The sequence below is a fragment of the Nicotiana tabacum genome, chromosome 11 (genome assembly GCF_000715075.1).
Source record: "Nicotiana tabacum cultivar K326 chromosome 11, ASM71507v2, whole genome shotgun sequence".
Taxonomy (NCBI): domain Eukaryota; kingdom Viridiplantae; phylum Streptophyta; class Magnoliopsida; order Solanales; family Solanaceae; genus Nicotiana; species Nicotiana tabacum.
The window spans coordinates 154,706,753-154,727,848 of record NC_134090.1 but is presented as its reverse complement, the minus strand read 5'-3'; the positions used below and the strand labels follow the sequence as shown (position 1 = coordinate 154,727,848).

Sequence of the window (21,096 nt, the reverse complement as noted above, 5' to 3'; positions counted from 1 at the left end):
ACATTTCAGCATCAAGGTAAGTCGGAGGAACAACTTCAGATTCATAGAATGTCTATTCAGCGTAGGTGCCGTGGTTGCGGCATGACGGGGTGCTTCAGAGGAAATGCAGTGGTTTATGAGCTTCTGACTACGTGGTTCGTGTTGGGATTATCTGTATTTGGGACTTTGATTGGGATTATTGCATATCGACTATCCGAAGAAATGAGTCAGCTCTGTGGTGTTGGGTCAGCATAGCGATAAAGTGATTGGTCCTTGAAATAGGAATTTTCTTCTGGCATTTGAGGCAGCACTTTGGGATTGGGCTGTTGGTGTGACTTGGTCGAGTTGGGGAGGTACGGTCCTGATGTCTTAACTGCGTGCGGGCAGATCTCGGAGGGGTTCTCGGTGGTTTTGTCAACGGCTTGAGTTGGCTGTCTTCTATGAGCGTAAGGAATATGCGGTAAATTGCGGTTTCTCCTGGATCAGTGATTGGAATTAATAGAGGGTGGCATTGTTAGCCACCATATGTGAAGAGTGTGCATTTTTGGAAAGAGCCTTAAGTTTTGGTTTGCAGTGCATGGCTGGTAGCATGGTGATTACTCGGTTCTGAGGCTTTTGAGGTTCATGTTTTGTTGCGCGGTCGGAATCTTATATGGGTGCTTAGACAGGATGATGGAAGGTGAGTGATGTATCAGCCATTTGATCTGCATAGTTGAGTCAGGGTATGGAATCTTTAGTATTCCTGAGGTTTTGGGACTAGGTGTCCCCGTATGTGGGCTATTTCTTGTTAGTGGATTGTGAAGAAATGTTGAGAATGGGGTAATTAATGGCATGTATTATCGATAGGTTGCTGTTGATTTTTCGAAGAATATTTACCTACTTGGGAAGGATCCGGATTTGGTTTGGGCCTATTTGGAAGGTCAGCGAGAATATGTAATATTTATTAGGTCGAGTTTGTGTGCTCCTGTGGATTGTCATCATGGTTATGTTATCAGGCAGAGTGAATACTATTTGCGCCCCTAGTCTATGTTATGTGCTACTCTTCTATGTTGTGTTAGGCAGTGAGGTTGTATGATTATTTCCCCCGCATGTTATAATTCTGTTCAGGCCTTATGGAGATACAGGTGAGATAGCCCTCGTGATGTTGATTTGCTCATTGCACCTTATATGTGCTTGCTTCTCTCCTATTTTATTACTTATATTCATTGTTCCCACAGTTATACTTGAGCAAAAATGTTGTGCTTGATATCAGTATTCATATGATCAGTGGACCCGAGCATCTTGGCTTGATGAGTATTTGGGAGCGGGCTACACGCCGCAGCGGATGTTATATGAGATACCATTTCCTAGTGTTTATTTCGGGTTCTGCTTTTTTCTCTATGGAACAATTTTATGAAAACTATATTTTTGTTGTTGCACATGTTACACTTGTTAGAAAATTCTTCCACTTTGATTTTTCTTATTTGTGTTACGTAATTGAGTTATTGCTGGTTCAATGTACGAGCTGTGTAATGTAAGAATTTGTGTGTTTCCATGATGAGTCATCAGTTGGGCTGCCAACAGCAGAAACCAAGGCTGGGGCATGTCTATCCAAGCTAGTGTAACAAACAGCATACTCCGAGACAGTCATAGTACCCTAGCGCAAATGCTCAAACTTTGCGCACCATGCATCCTTGAGGCTCTGAGGAACATACTCTCTCAAGAACATATCTGAAAACTGAGTCCAAGTCAGGGAAGCTGCCTCATCCAGGTTGTCTAACTCATAGGTATGCCACTACTAATAGGCGGCTCCTCGAAGCTGGAAGGTAGTGAAAGAAACCCCACTCGATCCTGATATACCCATGGTACGGAAGATACGGTAGCACTCATCTAGAAATCCTAGAGCATCATCTGATGCTAGACCACTGAATATAGGAGGCTTGTACTTTTTGAACCTCTCAAGCCTCAGTTGCTCATCCTCGGAAGTCGTTGCCCTGTCCTCGGGCTAATCTGGGGCTGCAGGCTGTACATGAATAATCTTTGGGACCTGATCAACATGCACTCGCTGCTCAGGGGTGCTGCCGGCGGGAGTCTGTACTCCTCCTTTGGTCTGAGATGTGGCTGCAGCAAGGGGAAGCAACCCTGCCTGAGCCAGAGTGGTGTACATGCTCATGAACTGTGCAAGAGTCTCCTGGAGAGCAGGAGTAGTAGCAGCAGTAGGTGTATCAGGTGTCTGGACTCCTATTGAAACTGCTGGTGGCCCCTCGGTGGCAGCTCGCACGGGTGCTCTGGCTGCACCACGTGCGTGTCCTCGGCCTCTACCCTGGACCCGGCCTCTGACGGCTCCAGTAGGAGGAGCGGGTGCCTGATCATCTCTGGTAGCACGTGTCCTCACCATCTGTGAGAGAATAGAAGACAAAAGTTTAGAATTGTGATATCAAAAATCTCGCACGACAAGGAAATCAAATGAAGTGGAAATTTACCTAACAGTTACATAGCATCTCGTAGATAAGTACATACGTCTCCGTACCGATCTGCGAGACTCTAATAAATCGGCTTATGATTCATGACTCCTATGAACCTAGAGCTCTGATACCAACTTGTCACGACCCATGTTCTCCCTCTATGAACTGTCGTGACGACACCTAGTCTCTACGACTAGGTGAGCCTAACAATTGCGGAAAACGAACCAAAATACAGAAAAACTAATAAAACTGAAGATAAACAAATATAGAAGTATTTAAGATGCCACTCGGCATATACCAATACAAGATCTCAAAAACTGAACAATTCCCAAAACCCGGAATCTCATGAAATCACAAACTCTGAATACTACATTGTACTCTAACTCCAGAATGTCTAAATCAAGATAAATATAGAAGGGCTAAAATTATAAGAGAGAATGAAAAGGGACTCCTCGGTCTGCGAACGCGACAGATATACCTTGAAGTCTCTGGAGGATCGCCTCGCCTCAAAGGTAGTGGGACTGAGTCGAAGTACCCGGATCTGCACATGAAAAACATGCGCAGAAAGGGCATGAGTACACCACAGCGGTACTAAGTAAGTACCAAGCCTAACCTTGGTCGAGTAGTGATGAGGAAGGTCAGGGCCCTACTAATTATAGCTGAAAAACGAGATAAAGCAGTATAGAATACGACACTATAATTAAATGCTAATAATTAGAAGTAACACAGGATAATAAGAATAACAACAACTATAACGAAGACAAAATAATCACAAAAGGAATACCGCTTGTAAGCACGTGATTTTGCCCTATGAGAGAATTACTCCCAAAAATTCAAAATAAAATAATTTTCTTTTGTGTGCAATTTTTGTGTTCTTCGTGGCATTTCTGTGTAATTATTTGCATTTTTTCTATGCATGTTTATTTGTTAGATTAAATATAAAAAAATAAAATATGTCACATTTTCGTTTAGTATTTATTTAAGTTTGTTTTACAAAAATGAGAAAATCATAAAAAAAAAAATAATAATGTACGTTGCATTTTAGCATTTAACATCTAAATTGTGCGATTTTATCGTTAATTGCTATTTAAATATGCGATAATAGTTATTTGGAATTATTTAGTATTTTTGATAATTTAATTTAGTTTATAACTTAATTTAGAATTTTAGTTTTATTAATTAGAAAGTAGAAGAAAATAGAGCAAAAAATATAAAGAGAATCGGAATTGGGCTCTTCTTCAAATTCAAGCCACAGGCCCAAAAAAATACCCAACCTTCCCTAAGACCCGGTCCATTTCAAACCGGGTCAACCCGGTCCATAACCCCAAAAACCCATCCCCATCTTCCCATTTTTCATTTTCCACTCCAAAAAACCCTAAAACTAAACCTACACTACCCACCCCCTCTCTTTCTCTTCATCTTCTCAAAACCTCCGAGCTCCAACCATGGCTTCCCTTCTCCCCCACCTCTTCTCCTTCAACACACACACACATGCACAGCATGAACTCCTGCTCCTGCACATCCAAACAGCCACCCCTCGCTGCGTCTTCTTCTTCCTCGACTCAACTTATCGACCACGATAACTACAGCTGCCATGGCTGCCCCCTCCTCTCGTGGCTTCATCGTCCTCACGACAACCCAGCAGCAACCAGCCATACTCACGTCGAAATCATCCAAACAACCAACGACATCCATCACTGTTGCCTGCTGCTGCTGCTCCGCCGCTGCTGCGTCTGCTGCTGCTGCTCCGCCACTGCTGCGTCTGCTGCTGCCCGTCAATGATGTTGCTACGCTACTGCTGCGTTTGCTGCTCCTTCTGATACTTCGTCGTCGTCTCCTTCAGTCGAACGACTCATCGTCGACACTGCCCAGTCGACCTCCAGCTCCGTCATCGTCACGACCATCATCACCCATAACCCCATTGTTTCAATCTTCATTTTCTTCATCGCCATCAAACCAGCCATGAACGACCACAACTTCATCTTCTGCTTCTTCCAGCTTCGTCGTTGCTGCTGCGTTCTTGTTTTCATCATTGTCGTTGTGTCCTCTTCAAACGACGCCAAACTATCTTCTTCGTCGTCGCTTCGATCCGGTTAGTAGGTTTGAGTTTCATTTTGCCCGTATTTTTGTTTTGATATTCTCGGATCTAAAATCGATAAATGTTCGATTCTTGTTTTGTTCATGTTTTATCGTTGAATTAATTTTTTAGTTTGTTCATGTGTTTTGTTGATTTAATTTTTAGATTCAAATGGAAATTTAATTAATTGTTTTTCAGTTTATTTCATGTTAATTTTATTTATTTTTGTAAAAAGGAATTGTTAGTTTAATTTTAATATTGTTAGATTTAGTTTAAATCGCTTGAATTCGTTGTTTGTTGTTTAATATAGATTTAATTCGTGTTCATTTTTATTTGAAGTTCGTTTTTAATTCAGTGATTTAATGTGAAGTTATGTTTTGGTTTTTATTTTTTTTTAAATCAATGTATCTTTGTTATAATTTTGTTGGAATTAATTTTAAAAGATCAATTGATTATTTGAAGTTTAGTGATTTGAATATGTTTATTTATTTTGTTTAAGCCTAATTCGAGTTTAATTCGAATTTGAATAAAACTTGCTTGTTATTGTTGTTGAATCTTTTCATTTATGTCCATACTTTGTTTGATTGTTCTTGAATCCGAAATTAGTATAAGTTTGATCTTCTTCTTTGTTGTTTATCATTTTTGATTATTTCTTCAGTTTGTTTCATGATCTTGTTTAGTTTTAATATAGAAATTGTTGGTTGTAATGTTGTTAGATTTAATTTTAAGTTCAAATGATTATTGAATTTAGAAATCTGAATATACTTGTTTGTTGTTGTTGTTGTTGAATCTGAAAGTAGGTTTGTTTGTTGTTAAAAAATATTGTTCAATCAAAATAATTTTTTGTTTCTTTGTTGTTCATCATTTAGTTTGAATTTGTTGTTGAAAATTGTTTAGAAATTGGTTGTATTTGCTGTATTTTGGTTGGAATTGATTAGGTGAATTGGTTATAGCTGATGGGGGTAGTTTGGTAATTTGCAGTACGTTCAGGGGTAAATTGGTAATTTCAGTAAGGTCAAAGGGGTATTTTTGGAATTAAAATTCTGAACAATTGTTTATTTTGAGTGCTCTGTCCATTAAAATTAAATAATTTGTTAATAATATTAAAATAATGTAGGCATGGGGGACAAGACATAGTAGGATTGCGGGGCTCAAGAAAAGTTTGTTTAAATAAATAATAATTGTATTTTTTAACTAGTAGTGGGTTTGGTAGGAGAAAGTGGTTGTTTTATTAATTGATTAAAGGGTTTGGGATGGGAAATAAAATGAGGAAACTTGATCAGATTTTAGAGGGGGGACAGAATACAGAAGAAAGACAATAAATTTTAAGAGAGAAAAAAAATTCCGAAAATATTAAGACTTCAGAAAATAAAAAGAAAAACATTCTGGAAATTCAAAAGAAGAATAGTATACACCTGATATACAATCCAAATATTCTGATATACGGATTCAGAAATTAAGGGTTAAACACTAACTAGTCTTTCAAAATCTGAAAAGATTCCCTTTGCTTCTGTCCGTTGATTGTTGTTGGTGTTTCTGGATTTTTGTCTTGATTTTAAAATCTGTCACTAAGTTTCTCGTTGTTGGTTGTTACTGGTTGCTGGGGTTGCTGTTGTTGTATGCCACTGAATTTCTGCTGATCTCCCTTTTCTTTTGCTTCCAATATCAGGTACACAACTGACACGCTGATTATTGTAAACTGAAATAGGAAGCATAAATACGAAAATGAAGAGTTGAAGTTCTAAATTTATTTTAATTATATTCTGAATTTTATTTGTATATATAAATTATTTAGCTTACAAAAATCAGAATCATGTAGCTATTTAATATATACAGTGGAACATCTGACGATAGCTTAACGGATGAACTATCTATATATATTGCCTAAAAATAAATAAATGGTGTAGTAACTCCGTCTAGTTAAAAATTAAACGAATAGACCATTTCGGAATTTGTAGGAATATTGTTTAGTTAAATAATATTGGTTAATTCAGCATGTAAATGATTTAGGATTAAAATTAGATTGCTAAGTTTTTTTTTAATTTGACAAACTGAGAACATGCCTAGTATAATGTAACTAGGTAGTAACATGTGAATAAGACGACCCAGCTCTAGTTTTATGCCATACACGTTGGGCCTGGGCCCGCATTGGCAACGGACTGCCCTGCTTGCATCATTTTCAGAATTTATGAATCATATTCGAAACCCAACTATAACAACTCAAGCATGTAAATAAATTAAGACTTTTTCTCTTTCATTTTATAGAGACAATTTTAATAGAAAAAATGTAGGCACTCTAGGATTATCCTTTTAAAATAAATGAGATGAGCCTCGCCCAATAAAACGCACAAATTACGGGGCCCTCGATAAATGTTTAATTAAAATTACTTAGACTTCGGGATGAGCCGTTTAGCAAAATTCCACGGCCTTACCCAGAAATAATAATACGCTAATTGCTTTAGGCGCGCATTTTAATAATCTTACCTTCTTAAACTCGGGTGTGCATTTCATGCGACCCAAATCCAAATCCCAAAACATTGAATAAAAATGTGTTCTGGATTGCGGGTGCATTTCATGTGACGCAATCCAAAGACATGTTTTTTTAAACGATGTTCACATTCTTTTGAAATATAATAATAAAAACGGCTAAGGGATAAAATTTGCACATAAGTTTATAATATGTATTATATCAGATAATCAAGCCGAATATAACAGTTGAGCGACCGTGCTAGAACCATGGAACTCGGGAATGCCTAACACCTTTTCCCGGGTTAACAGAATTCCTTATCCGGATTTCTGGTTCGCAGACTGTAATACAGATTAATTCTCTTCCTCGATTCGGGATTAAATTGGTGACTTGGGACACCCTAAATCTCCCAAGTGGCGACTCTGAAATAAATAAACAAATCCCGTTTCGATTGTCCTTTAATTGGAAAAAACTCCTTGTACCCTCGCGAGGGCGGAAAAAGGAGGTGTGACAGCGCTCAGCAGAGAGATAACAACCTGGGATCTCTCAATATCCCGAGGATCTCTTAGTATCATCAATATGTGTGTTGGGGATCTCTCAGTATCCCGAGGATCTCTTAGTATCCTCAATATATATGCTGGGGATCTCTTGGTATCCCAAGGATCTCCTAGTATCCTCAATATACGTGTTGGGGATCTCTCGGTATCCCGCACCACAGTCCAAATCAATATATGTGCAGGGGATCTCCCGGGATATCGTCCCGTAGTCCCAAAGTAAATACACAGCAGCAACACGAAGAATACTCAATTAAACTCAATTTCATACCAAGGTAAAACAGGTATTTCTAGCCTAGCATGCTACACATAATCTAAATAAGGCAGTTTGAGCAAGTAAAATAATAAAGTCAATTAGGCATGCTTCCCTAAGCTAACAACATGTTTAAAATGCAAGTAGTATAAACAGGAAAGGAAACACAATTAAAGGTACTTAATGAAAATAGGATTTTCAATAATTAGCACAAATATGCACTCGTCACCTCACGTACAAGGCATTTCAAATATCAACAATACCAAATCCTAAGGGAGGTTCTCCCACACAAGGTTAGGCAAGCCACTTACCTCGAACCGACTCAATCAACCTGAAACCACGTTCTTGCCACGAGTACTCGACTCTAAATGGCTCAAATCTATTCAATTCAATTGCATAATGTAAATATAACTTCAAGTAACTAATTCCACAAATAAATTCTAAGCTAATACGCGAAATTAGGTAAAATGACCAAAATGCCCCCGGGCTCACGCCTCGGAATCGGGTAAAAGTTACGGATTATGAACTCTCATTCACTTACGAGTCTAACAATATCAAAATTATCCAAATCCAATGTCAAATCCCCAATCAAAACTCAAAAATTAAGTCTAAGAACTTTTCCAAATTTTCCCCTAATTTCTCACCCCAAATCCGAAATTAGATGATGAATTCACATTTAAATTAATGGGTTATAAGTGAAAATGAGTTAGGAATCATTACCCAATCGAAATCTCTGAAAATCCCTCGAAATCTCGCTCAAATCCGAGCTCCCAAGCTCTAGTTTTGATAAAAATGGCTAAACCCTCGACTTTGAAATTTTATATTCTACCCAGATAAATCCTTCTTCGCGAATGCGGAAGGATCCTCATGTTCGCGAAGCACAACTTCGCTTGGTCCAGTTTTCCTTCATCGCGAACGCGATGTACCTGTCGCGAACGCGGTGACCATCTTCCCCCTCCTACTCGAACGCGGGACCATCTTTGTGGACGCGTAGGTATAAGACCTCACAGCCACGCGAACGCGGGAACAACTTCGCGAACGCGAAGCGTTAAACCTCCACCAGCCCCAGCTCTTCTTCTCGAACGCGAGACTCCACTCGCGAACGCGAAGAAGGAAACCAGAATTGACATATTGCAATTTTTCTGCAATTTTTAAGTCCCAAAAATGACCCGTTGAGCATCCGAAACATACCCGAGACCCCGTGACCTCAACCAAACATGTCAACCAATCCTAAAACATCATTCAAACTTGTTCCAACTTTCGGAACGCTTAAAACAAATATCAAAACACCAATTTAATATCGGATTCAAGCCTAAGAACTCCAAAAACTCTCAAATTACACTTTCGATCAAAAAGTCAATCAAACCTTGTCCGAATGACCTGAAATTTTGCAAGCATGTCACATTCAACACCACAAAGCTACTCCAACTTTCAAAATTTCATTCCGAACCCGATATCAAAATCGCACTATCGAATCGGAAACTTCGAAAATTCAACTTTCGACATTTCAAGCCTAAATAAGCTACGGACCTCCAAAACACAATCCGAACACGCCCCTAAGCCCAAAATCACCCAACAGAGCTAACGGAACCGACGGAATTCCATTCTGAGGCTTTCTTCACACTGGTACGAGTAGGATCCAAATTCTAAAACTTAAGCTCTCCTTTAGGGACTAAGTGTCCCAAAACTCTTCGAAACTCAAAACCAAACATCCCGGGAAATCAAAATAGCATAAACAAACACGGGGAAAACAGTTAATAGGGGATCAAGGCGTTAATTATTAAAACGACCGGTCGGGTCGTTACAGTAGGTAGATAAAAAAATAAATTATATGTATATATACTATGTATTGACTCGCCTTAATTTCCTGATATGTTTACTTTTATATATTTTGACACCCCTTAACGAAAATTCTGACTCCGCGCCACTACATAGAAGGGCACATGTTTGATCTTCACTGCCAAAATCATAATCAGATAACTAGAGACATCTCAATCTGGTGAGGCGCGTGGGAAGACTCTCTGCTCCAGTACCAGAAGCAAAAGACTACACAACCAAAAACTACATCAGGATAAGGTAAAACATTACAAATATATGCAAATATATCCGTTTTTGCTACTTACCTTGAGAAAGCATATGCCCAAGAAAAGATAAGTGAGGTTAGGCCAGTTGCTGAGGAGATTTGTCAATTTTATTGCTTTATCTTGTCTGTTCAGTGAAACTTGTTGTGATTCAATTGCAAATATTTTCAGTTTCTGGCAGTCCATGAAAGGACCCAATTTAAGGGTGACAGTGCCCCAGCTATATAAATAAAAAAAAATTGGGGAATATGTATTGAAGAAACGAAGATCACTGCACTGCTCAAAATGCAGTATCTCAAGGTTTGGCATCCAGAGGGAAGAATTTGCAACGTCTAATTCGAAGGCAACTCGCTTAAGTTGAATCCATTTGAGCATGTGGAAACCCCTAAAACCGCATGGTGGCCTGAAAATGCAGTTTGACAGGACAAAACTGTCAAATTGTAAGAATTCCTCGAGCTCGTTATTGGAGGAAAGTTCTAGAAACGGTTTCTGTTATTGAAAAGAAATGAGCGAATGTGCAAGTCTAAGCTCTGCACTCTCATATACAGCCGCCGATATATATATATACAAGAAGAAAAGACTAAAGTACCCTTAATACATACAACAACTAACAACCTTCTCAACTAACTAACTACCCTAATTTACATACAACAACTAACAACCTTCTCAACTAACTAACTACCCACGTGACTCTCACATGATTGTATCATAACAAAAACGTTCTAGTCTCACACCATACACATATGAAGGCAATTTATAAGGAGCATTGCCATTGTTTTGATTCTGAAGAGTGAGATTCACGAGACCATTCCTTGACAAAAATAGCATCCATCCATCGACAACTAAGTGTTGGGAATTAAGAATGTATGATCGATATATCCATGAGGAACGTACGTCTTAATGGCTCCATGGTGTTGGAACAGAATTGTACTAATGATGTCTGATGGTGTTCTCTTTGTGCAAAACTGTGCATCAAACACGAGTTTCGGGTTTGAGGCCCAAACATATCTCAATGCTCTATGCAAAACACTCATTTTTGCAGCATCCTCAATAGACATGTGATCCTGAATCTGGTGTATGACATTAATAGGAAGATCTGTAAGCCAATTGAGTTTGTCCCCTCCAACTGTAAGTCTCTGTCGGATATCCGTCATCGCCGTTCTGACTTCTGATAATTTGAATGGGAACTTAAAACATGCTGCATATAACGTAATTCTAGATTATAGTCAAGAAAGTAGTGTCATACTTTAAGACGCTTGACATCAATCGAAACCCATGTCACCTCATGTCTATCACAATAAAACCATGGGTATTCAATGCGATGTTGCACGGGATCGGGATGTCGTACCCGTATCGGATCCTCAAAAAATATACTATTTTTAGAGGATCCGACACGCATACGATAATATTTTTGGAGAGTCTGAGCTGTTGCGGAAGCCAAATGTATATAGTGTGAATGAGTCACAACTACTGTACCAAAAATTATGATAGCCACCAAATGATAAATAAGATAATAAGACAACAATAAAAGAACACCAAAATTTACGAGGTTCGGCCAATTTTGCCTACTTCCTCGGACACAACCAATATTTTATTCCACTCCAAAAATACAAGTGAAATAATACTAAAGAGAGAAGATACAAATGTCTTAAGAAGATAAGAAGGCAAATGAGAGGTGTGTCTAAATCCTAAACATTAGGTCTCCTTTTATAGGGAAAAATTCCCTACCAAATGGCTAAACCACCGATGTGGGATTTGCCAAATTCAACAAATCTCCACCTTGGCAAAATTCCACATCTTCAATTTTCTCTCAATAACAAATTTTGGTTGTGTCTTCATCTTAAATCTTCAGTGTTCAACAATGTTGATCAAATCCAAACAATGTTGAAACTTGACCGCAGTCACCACTTTTATTAGCATATCAGCAGGATTCTCTGTAGTATGAATTTTCTTCACCATGACTCCACCTTCTTCTATGATTTCTCATATGAAATGATATCGAACATCAATGTGTTTCGTCCTTGCATGATAAACTTGGTTCTTCGCTAATTGAATAGCACTTTGACTATCACAAAAAATTGTGATACTTTTTTGTTCAACACCAAGCTCTTTTAGCAACCCTTGAAGCCAAATTGCCTCTTTCACAGCCTCTGTAATAGCCATGTACTCTGCCTCTATTGTAGGCAAAGCAACTGTTGACTGCAAAGTAGACTTCCAACTAACCGGTGCCTTTGCAAAAGTAAACACATAACCAGTAGTTGATCTTCGTTTGTCCAGATCACCCGCAAAATCCGAGTCACAATATCCAATTACAGACTGATTGCATTCCTGCTCAAAAACTAACCCAACATCTACAGTATTATGAATATACCGTAGAATCCACTTCATAGCTTGCCAATGCTCCTTTCCTGGATTATGCATATATCTGCTAATAACTCCAACAACTTGTGAAATGTCAGATCTCGTACAGACCATTGCATACATCAAGCTACCAACAACATTTGCGTATGGTACCTTTGACATATACTCTCGTTCAGCTTCATCTTTTGGCGATATAGTAGTACTTAGCTTAAAATGGGGAGCAAGTGGAGTACTAACTGGCTTAGTCTTTTCATCTATGCCAAAACATTGTAGTACTCTTTTCAAATATTCTTTCTGAGATAAACAGAGTTTCTTTGAACGTCTATCTCTTATTATCTCCATGCCAAGAATTTTCTTTGCCTCACCCAGATCCTTCATCTCGAACTCCTTCTTCAGTTGAATCTTCAACTTATCAATTTCTTCCAAATTCTTGGAAGCTATCAACATATCATCAACATATAGGAGAAGATATACAAAGGAACCATCTTTAAGCTTGTGCAAATACACACAATGATCATATTTGCTTCTCTTGTACCCTTGCCGCAACATAAACTCGTCAAATCGCTTGTACCATTGTCTAGAAGATTGTTTCAATCTGTACAATGATTTTTCAAGTTTGCACATCATATTTTCTTTTCTAGCAACTTTGAATCCTTCTGGCTGAGTCATGTAGATTTCCTCCTCCAAGTTTCCATGTAACAACACAGTTTTTACATCCATCTGAACTAGTTCTAAATCCAACTGTGCTACCAAAGCCAACATAATTCTAATGGAGGAATGTTTTACAACTGGAGAAAACACTTCATTGTAATCAATTCCCTCCTTTTGAGCATATCTTTTGGCTACCAATCTTGCTTTGTAGCGAACATCTTCTTGGTTAGGAAATCCTTCTTTCTTTGCAAATACTCATTTGCACCCAATTGCTTTCTTTTCCTTCGGGAGATTAGCCAATCTCCATGTATGATTCTGATGAAGGGACTGTATTTCATCATTCATGGAAATCCTCCACTTATCTTCTTCTGAACTTTGGACTGAGTCTTTATAAGTGGTAGGAACATCATCAGCTACAATTGAGGCGGCACAAGCAACCGTCTCTATAAGACGAACGGGTTTTGTTATTGTCCTTTTTGGCCTGCTATTTGCAATTGATTCAAGTTGTTGTTGAGGTTCCTGAGTTGGAATCTCCCTCTCTACTGGCTCTTCTTCCAGAGGATAATCTTCATTTGTTTCCTCCTCTGCTTCTTGTATAGGAAAAATAAATTTTCCCTCAAACTCCACCTGCTTAGAAGCACCATCATTTTGTTTGGTATCTTCTGTTACCTTATTTATCATAGCAGATTCATCAAAGGTAACATCCCTGCTGAATATTACTTTCTTTGTCATAGGACACCATAAGCGATATCCTTTGACTCTAGAAGTAATCCCCATAAAAATAGCCTTCTTTGCCCTTGGATCCAATTTTGACTTGTCACATGATAATATGCAGTTGAACCAAATACGTGCAAAGAGTTATAATCTACAACAGGCTTTCCATACCATTTTTCAAATGGTGTCTTGCCATCAATAGCAGCAGATGGTAGACGATTAATGAGGTGGCATGCATATGTAACTGCCTCAGGCCAAAAAAATTTGCCCGAGCCAGCATTGGACAACATACACCGTACCTTCTCCAGCAAGGTCCGGTTCATACGTTCTGCCACTCCATTCTGTTGTTGTGTATGTCTGACAGTGAAGTGTCGGACGATGCCATATTTTTCAAAGACCTTATTGAAATGATCATTTTTGTATTCACCTCCATTGTCCATGCGAATACACTTGATCCTCCTGCCTGTTTGATTCTCCACCATCGTCTTCCATTTGAGAAAAATTCCCAATACTTAATCTTTGCTCTTCATTGTATACACCCACACTCTTCGGGAATAAAAGTTATCAACAAAGGTTACAAAATAGTGCTTCCCACCCAATGAAGGTGTTTTGGAAGGACCCTAAACATCAGAGTGTACATAATCCAAAATGCCTTTAGTATTATGGATCGTTGTACCAAATTTAACCCTTGTCTATTTTCCTTTGACACAATGCTCGCAAAACTCTAAGTTGAAAGCCTTTACTCCTTTTAACAATCCTTAATCTGATAGAGTTTTTAAGGATTTTCCTCCAGCATGTCCCAAGCGCATGTGCCATAGCCTGGTTGCTTCTGCCTCTTTTTCGTCACTGGATGTTATTGTCGCTGTCCCAATAACTATGCTACCGCGATAACGGTACATGTTATTATTCTTCCGATTGGCCTTCATTACCACTAGTGCACCAGAGCATACTCTCATCACTCCATTTTCTACAATGATTTTGAACCCTTTTTGATTCTAGGGCTCCCACAGAGATGAGATTCTTCTTCAAATCCGGTACATATCGAACATCTACTAATGTTATGATCATTCCATCATGGTTCCTTAATCGTATTGAACCAATGCCATATGAGGTAAGAGAGTTGTTATCCGCTGTGTGGATGACTCCATATTCTCCTTCTTGAAAATCCACGAACCAGTCCCTGTTGGGACACATATGATAGCTACAAGTCGAGTCCATCAACCATATGTCTGATGATGTTGATGGTTCTGTTGTAACTAATGAGAAGTCTGAATCATCACAATCAGCTACATTTGAATCCATAATGGCCTTTCCATTGTTATGTTTGGCCTTATTCTTCAACTTCAGACAGTCTTTCTTCCAATGTCCCTTTTCTCGACAAAAGGCACATTCATCTTTGCTGGGTCTAGATCTTGACTTGGATCTTCCCTTCTTTGTCCTCATTTGATTTTGAGGACGACCCCTCACAACCAGTGCTTCTCCTTCTCCGCCCTTTTGTTTTTCTCCCTTTCTTTGTTCATAGCTGTACAAAGCCGAACAAACTTCTCTGAGAGAAATTTCGTCATTCCCATGGAGTAGAGTAGTTTCAAGGTGCTCGTACTCATCAGGAAGTGACCCCAACAACATCAAGGCCAAGTCACCATCATCAAAAGTTGCATCCATATTTTGCAAATCTGTGACCAACTTATTGAAACTGGTGATATGTTCATTCATCGTGGTACCAGGAACATAGGTGAAGCGAAACAGTCTTTTTTTCATGTACAATTTATTTTGACTATTCAAAATTTTATCCTCCAGTGCTTTCCATAATTTACTTGCAGAAGTTTCCTTTGTGTATGGATATTTTTGCTCTCTAGCTAGGTAGGATCGAATGGTACCTCAAGCAACACGGTTGATAATTTTCCAATCTTCTTCTCTAATAACATCTAGTTTCTTTTCTTCAATGGCAAGATCCAGCCCTTGTTGAAAAAGGACATCTAGAATCTCGCCTTGTCACATCCCAAAATGTTCTGATCCGTCAAAAATTTCTACCGCAATTTCGCATTTGACACAATTCTTATCATAAGCGAGGATGCCAACGATGACGTATTATTGACACTTGATGTAGATTCTTCTTGTTTATTGCTTCCCATTTTGACAGGAATATTATTTAATAGCTGACGACACAAATCAAGATTATTTTCTTTCTGGTGTGGAAGATCAGACTAAGCTGCAACCACAGAGCATACTAAGATAGAACCTTGACACAGTACCAAGATAAATCTTTTCTGATGTGGAAGATCAGACTATGTTGCAACCACAGAGCATACTTAGACAGTACCTTAGCTCTGATACCAATTATTGCGGAAGCCAAATGTATATAGTGTGAATGAATCACAACTACTATACCAAAAATTATGACAGCCACCAAATGATAAATAAGATAATAAGACAACAATAAAAGAACACCAGAATTTACGAGGTTTGGCCAAATTTGCCTACTTTCTCGGACACAATCAATATTTTATTCCACTCCAAAAATACAAGTGAAATAATACTAAAGAGAGAAGATACAAATGTCTTAAGAAGATAAGAAGACAAATAAGAGGTGTGTCTAAATCCTAAACATTAGGCCTCCTTTTATAGGGAAAAATTCCCTACCAAATGGCTAAACTACCGATGTGGGATTTGCCAAATTCAACATGGGCAACATAGATTCAATGTATGTCAGAGCAAAGCTCTTGCTATGCATATAGCTAGAATAAGTGTTGGACCAATTCTCAGTTTAACTTGGGTTGGACAACCAAACATTTATCAGTATTATATATACAAACTATTCTGCCAAGGCCATGAAGATGTTAAGCTTCAAAAAAGATCCAACAATCTATGTTGCTCGGACTCTCCGAAAATGTCGATGGGTGCATATCACATCCTTCAAAAATACGTAGTTCATTTTTGAAGAATCCGACACAAGTACGACAACTGTTTTGGAGAGTCCGTATAACATAGCCCAATAATTGCAACTACGAGAACTTTGGACCACATAAAACGTCAAATACCTTTATCAATGTTTTAAAACTATGACAATCCCATTAAAATTAAGTGCATGCAGTATATATATATATATATATATATATATATATATATATATATATATATATATATATATATATATATATATATATATAGTTTATATAACTTGTTAGTAAGCAAATCTAGCAATATAACTTTAATTAGCTAGTGCTAAAGAGTTTTTTTTTACACCTGAATGTAAAGAATACAAGAAGAAGAAGAAGAAGAAGAAGAAGAAGAAGAAGAAGAAGAAGAAGAAGAAGAAGAAACCCAGTGTAATCACACAGTGGGGTCTATGTAAATTCAACCTTTTAGAGAGACTGTTTCTGATAGAGCATCGGCGCAAGGAACCCTCTATATAAAGAATGAGTATAGTATATATAATATCACAATTTCAATTCATTGAAACGTATAGTTAACTCGTAAAAGTACATATAATACTGTGAGCACGTGATTTTTGCCCTGTATGAGAATTACTCCCAAAAAATTCAAAATAAAACAATTTTCTTTTGTGTGCAATTTTTGAATTTTATGGCATTTTTAGATAATTATTTGTATTTTTGTTTGTGCATGTTTATTTGTTTAAATTAATAAAAATATAAAAATATGTTGCGTTTGCATTTAATATTTAACTGAATTTTGTTTTACAAAATGAAAAAATCATAAAAAATAATGTATGGTGCATTTTTAGCATTTAACGGCCAAATTATGTGATTTTATCGTTAATTGCTATTTAAATGTGCGATAATTGTTATTAGGAGTTAATTAATATTTTTAGATAATTTTGTGGTTTTTTGTAATTTAATCTTAGCATTTTAGCTTTATTATTTAGGAAATTGAATAAATAGAAAAGAACAAAAATAGAAGAGATCGGATTGGGCCTTTTCTTCAATTTTAAATCACAGGCCCAAAGATACCCAACCTTCCCCTACGACCCGGCCCATTTCAAACCGGGTCGACCCAATCCATAACCCAAAAGACCCAACACCCCTATCTCCCTATCTTTCATTTCACAAAAAAACAAACCCAAAAACCTAAAGAACCTACCCGCCCCCTCCCTCTTCTTCTTCTCTAAAACCAAACCCCTACAAGCCCTAGCAGCCATGGCTGCCTCCTCATCGCCGACCACCTGTAGCAGTCTCCTCACCACCACCAGCCTTGTCGTCGACCACACTCGAGACTCTAGCTCCCATAGCTGCTCGCTTTCGTCTCCGTCAACACACACACGCAGCCATGGCTGCTGTTTCTTCTTTTCCGTCAGTCGAGTTACGACCATCTCTAGCGTCCGCCGATAACGAGCAGCAATGCTGCTGCGTTTCTGCTCGTCGAGCATCTGCTTCATGTCCAAACCACCATCGCTGCTGCTTCTTCTTCTTCGTCATAGCCACTGTCTCGTCGACCTCCAGCAAACCCAAACGCCTCACGTCCCATGGCTTCCATTTTGCATCTGCTTCACGTCCAAACAACCACAGCTGCTTCCTTCTTCAGTCGACCACCCAAGTCAAACCCCCCTCACGTCCGGCAGCCCCACGACCACCATGACTGCTGCCTAGTCTGCGATCTCCAGCCATGAACGATGAACCACCACAACACACACACACACACACACAGTGGGGTGTCCAAACAACCTACTATCTCGTTGTTCTTCAGGTTCCATCCGTCGAGGTCGTCATTTGTCGTTCTGAGTTCGTCGAGGTTAAAAGAGAAGGTGGGTTGTCGTTGAAGTCAAGATCCGTTAGGTTGTTGGCAGTTTTGGTTCGAGTTTTTCCATTGCCGTTCGAGTTCGTCGTTGTTCATTTACGGTTAGTTGGTTTAAGTTTCATTTCTGCCCGTATTTTGTTTGATATTCTCAAATTTGAAATCAGTATATGTTTGATTCTTTTCTTGTTCGTTGTTTATCATTTCTTGATTATTTCTTCAGTTTGTTTTTATTCATTGTTCTTGTTTAGTTTTAATATAGGAATGTGTTAGATTTAATTCGGGTTCATTGTTTGTTTGAAGTTTGTTAGTTTTTCATCAAGTGATTTAATGTGAGTGTTTATGTGTTGGTCTTTAGTTTTTGATTTAGTTTGAATCATTCATCTTTGTTATGATGTTGTTCGATTTAGTTTGAGTTCAACTGATGTTGAGTTTAGTGATTTAAATCTACTTGTTTGTCCTGTTAAGTTTGTTGATATGAATCTGACTCTGTTAGTAATTCATGAATGTTATTTAATTGGGCAAGTTTATTATGCAGAAGTTGATTATTTGTTGATGAAATTTGATTAGGAATTGATTATAGCTGCTATATTTTGGTTAGGATTGATTAGGTGAATTGGTTATAGCTGATGGGGGTAGAATGGGCAATTGCAGTATTTTCAGGGGTAAAATGATAATTTCAGTAATTTCAGAGGGGTATTCTTGGAATTGAAAATTTGAACAATTATTTAATAGGAGTGTTCTGTCCACTAAGTATTCAATAATATTAAAATAATACGTAGTAGGGGGACAAGACATAATGGTGGGGAATTAATACATTGTTTAATATAGTGGGGGACAAAGCATGCGGTAGTGGAGAATAATGGAATTAAATAAAGAAAAGATATGTGTTAGTGAGAACTAATATATTTGTTTAATGTAGTTGGGGACAAAACATTAGGTAGTGGGATTAAAAAGGGGGATGGGTGGAAGATAGTGTTATTTAATTTAAATAAGAAGAGTTTGACTATAAATAGAGGAGCTGGACACAAATAAAAGAGGCTGGATTGAGAAAAGGAGGGGATTCCGAAAATATTGAAAAAAAAAGAGGATTTTTCTGAACATTAAGAGAGAGGAAGACATCCTGAAAATTTTAAGAGAGTGTCAGAGGGTTTAAAAAGAGAAAGCAAAAACAAAGTGAGAAACGAGTTTAGTTCCGGGTTTAATACACTCATGGTTGAGTCTGTTTGTGGTGATGTGGGTTGTTGCTTTTTAGTCTTTTACAAACTTTTGGGGTTTTTCTATCGAGCTTGCTTGGTTCTCTTCAAATTTTCCCGGGCCTCGAATCTGGTACACAGCTGTAACCTTGGTCATTTGTAAGCCGAAAACATAAGCATGAATATACATGAAGATTTGAAGCTTTAAGTTTGATCTAGCTTTTCTACTGATTTGTATATTAGGATATCTCATTCATTAATATCATGCAAATGCCTGCGGAATGCATAAACTGGACTGTTGAATCTATTTCTACAAACATGTGAATAATGTTAGTAACTAATATTCTCGAATGTTAGTGATTGATGTTAGCTTAATGTCGGTTTTTTTAAGCATTGACACATTGCTTCGACAAGTCGTAAAAAGAGTAAAAAATGGCTTTGTATTACACATAGTCAATTCCAATAGTTCAAGTCATCTAATAATGTTAGTTTAAATTAATCAAAGAATAGTTGGTTTGTTTTGATATTACCGGGTGTCAATCTCGTGTTCTATTCATAATCTCAACTTTAGTGTTATTAACTAATAGAATAAGGAACGAAATAACCTCCCTTTGTACAAGCTCGATTACAATTTTTCATTTGCATTTTGTCTTAGTCTAATAACTAATAAGTCACGTCCTTTTTTTTAAACATGTAATTAATTTGGAGATTTTCTTTTAGAGACAAACTTAATAAAAATGTAGTCACTTTAGGATTGTCCTTTTAAAATAAATGAGATGAGCCTCGCTGGATGAACACATAAATGGCGGGGCCCTCGATAAATGTATGTATTAAATACTTAGATTCCGAGACGGGTCATTTAGCAAATTTCACGGCCCTACCCAAAATAATGATACGCTAGTCGCTTTAGAAGCGTATTTAATAATGTTATCTTCTTAAACTCGGGTGCACATTTATGTGACCCAAATCCAAATCTCAACAGAGTTGAAATGTGCCAACAACCACGGGTGCATTGATGTGACGTGGTTCGAGATGTATTTTCATGATATTGCAATTCTCGATAAAAATAATAATAATGATAAAAGCGGTTAAAAGTTAAAATTCGCACATAGGTTCAACATGTATTAAATCAGATAATCAAGCCGAATATGACAGTTGAGCGACCGTGCTAGAACCACGGAACTCGGGAATGCCTAACACCTTCTCCCGGATTAACAGAATTTCTTATCCGGATTTCTGGTTTGCGGACTGTAATACAGAGTCATTCTTTTCCTCGATTCGGGATTAAAACCGGTGACTTGGGACACCATAAATCTCCCAAGTGGCGACTCTAAAATAAATAAATAAATCTCGTTTCGATTGTCCTTTAATTGGAAAAAACTCCCTTCCGCGTCCCTTTGCGGGCGGCGCGGGCAAAAAGGAGATGCGACAAATACAACAACAACAACAAGGCAAGTAAATTTCACCAACAAGGTATAAGGAGAGTAATATGTAGGCAGCCTTACTAGTCGTTAAAAGTACATATCTAGTTACAATAATCTCAATTTACCATAAGAAAGGAAGGGGCTGG

The 21,096-nt window shown here is 37.9% G+C and overlaps 1 long non-coding RNA gene across 1 annotated transcript; it reads right to left on the bottom strand.

Moving 5' to 3' along the window:
* Window positions 1-9,591: 9,591 nt before the first annotated feature.
* LOC142166579 (uncharacterized) lies at window positions 9,592-10,364 on the bottom strand. Its single transcript, XR_012696989.1, has 2 exons — window positions 9,898-10,364; window positions 9,592-9,820 (listed from the first exon to the last, which is right to left on the bottom strand). It is a non-coding gene; the product is annotated as an uncharacterized LOC142166579 (long non-coding RNA).
* Window positions 10,365-21,096: the final 10,732 nt, after the last annotated feature.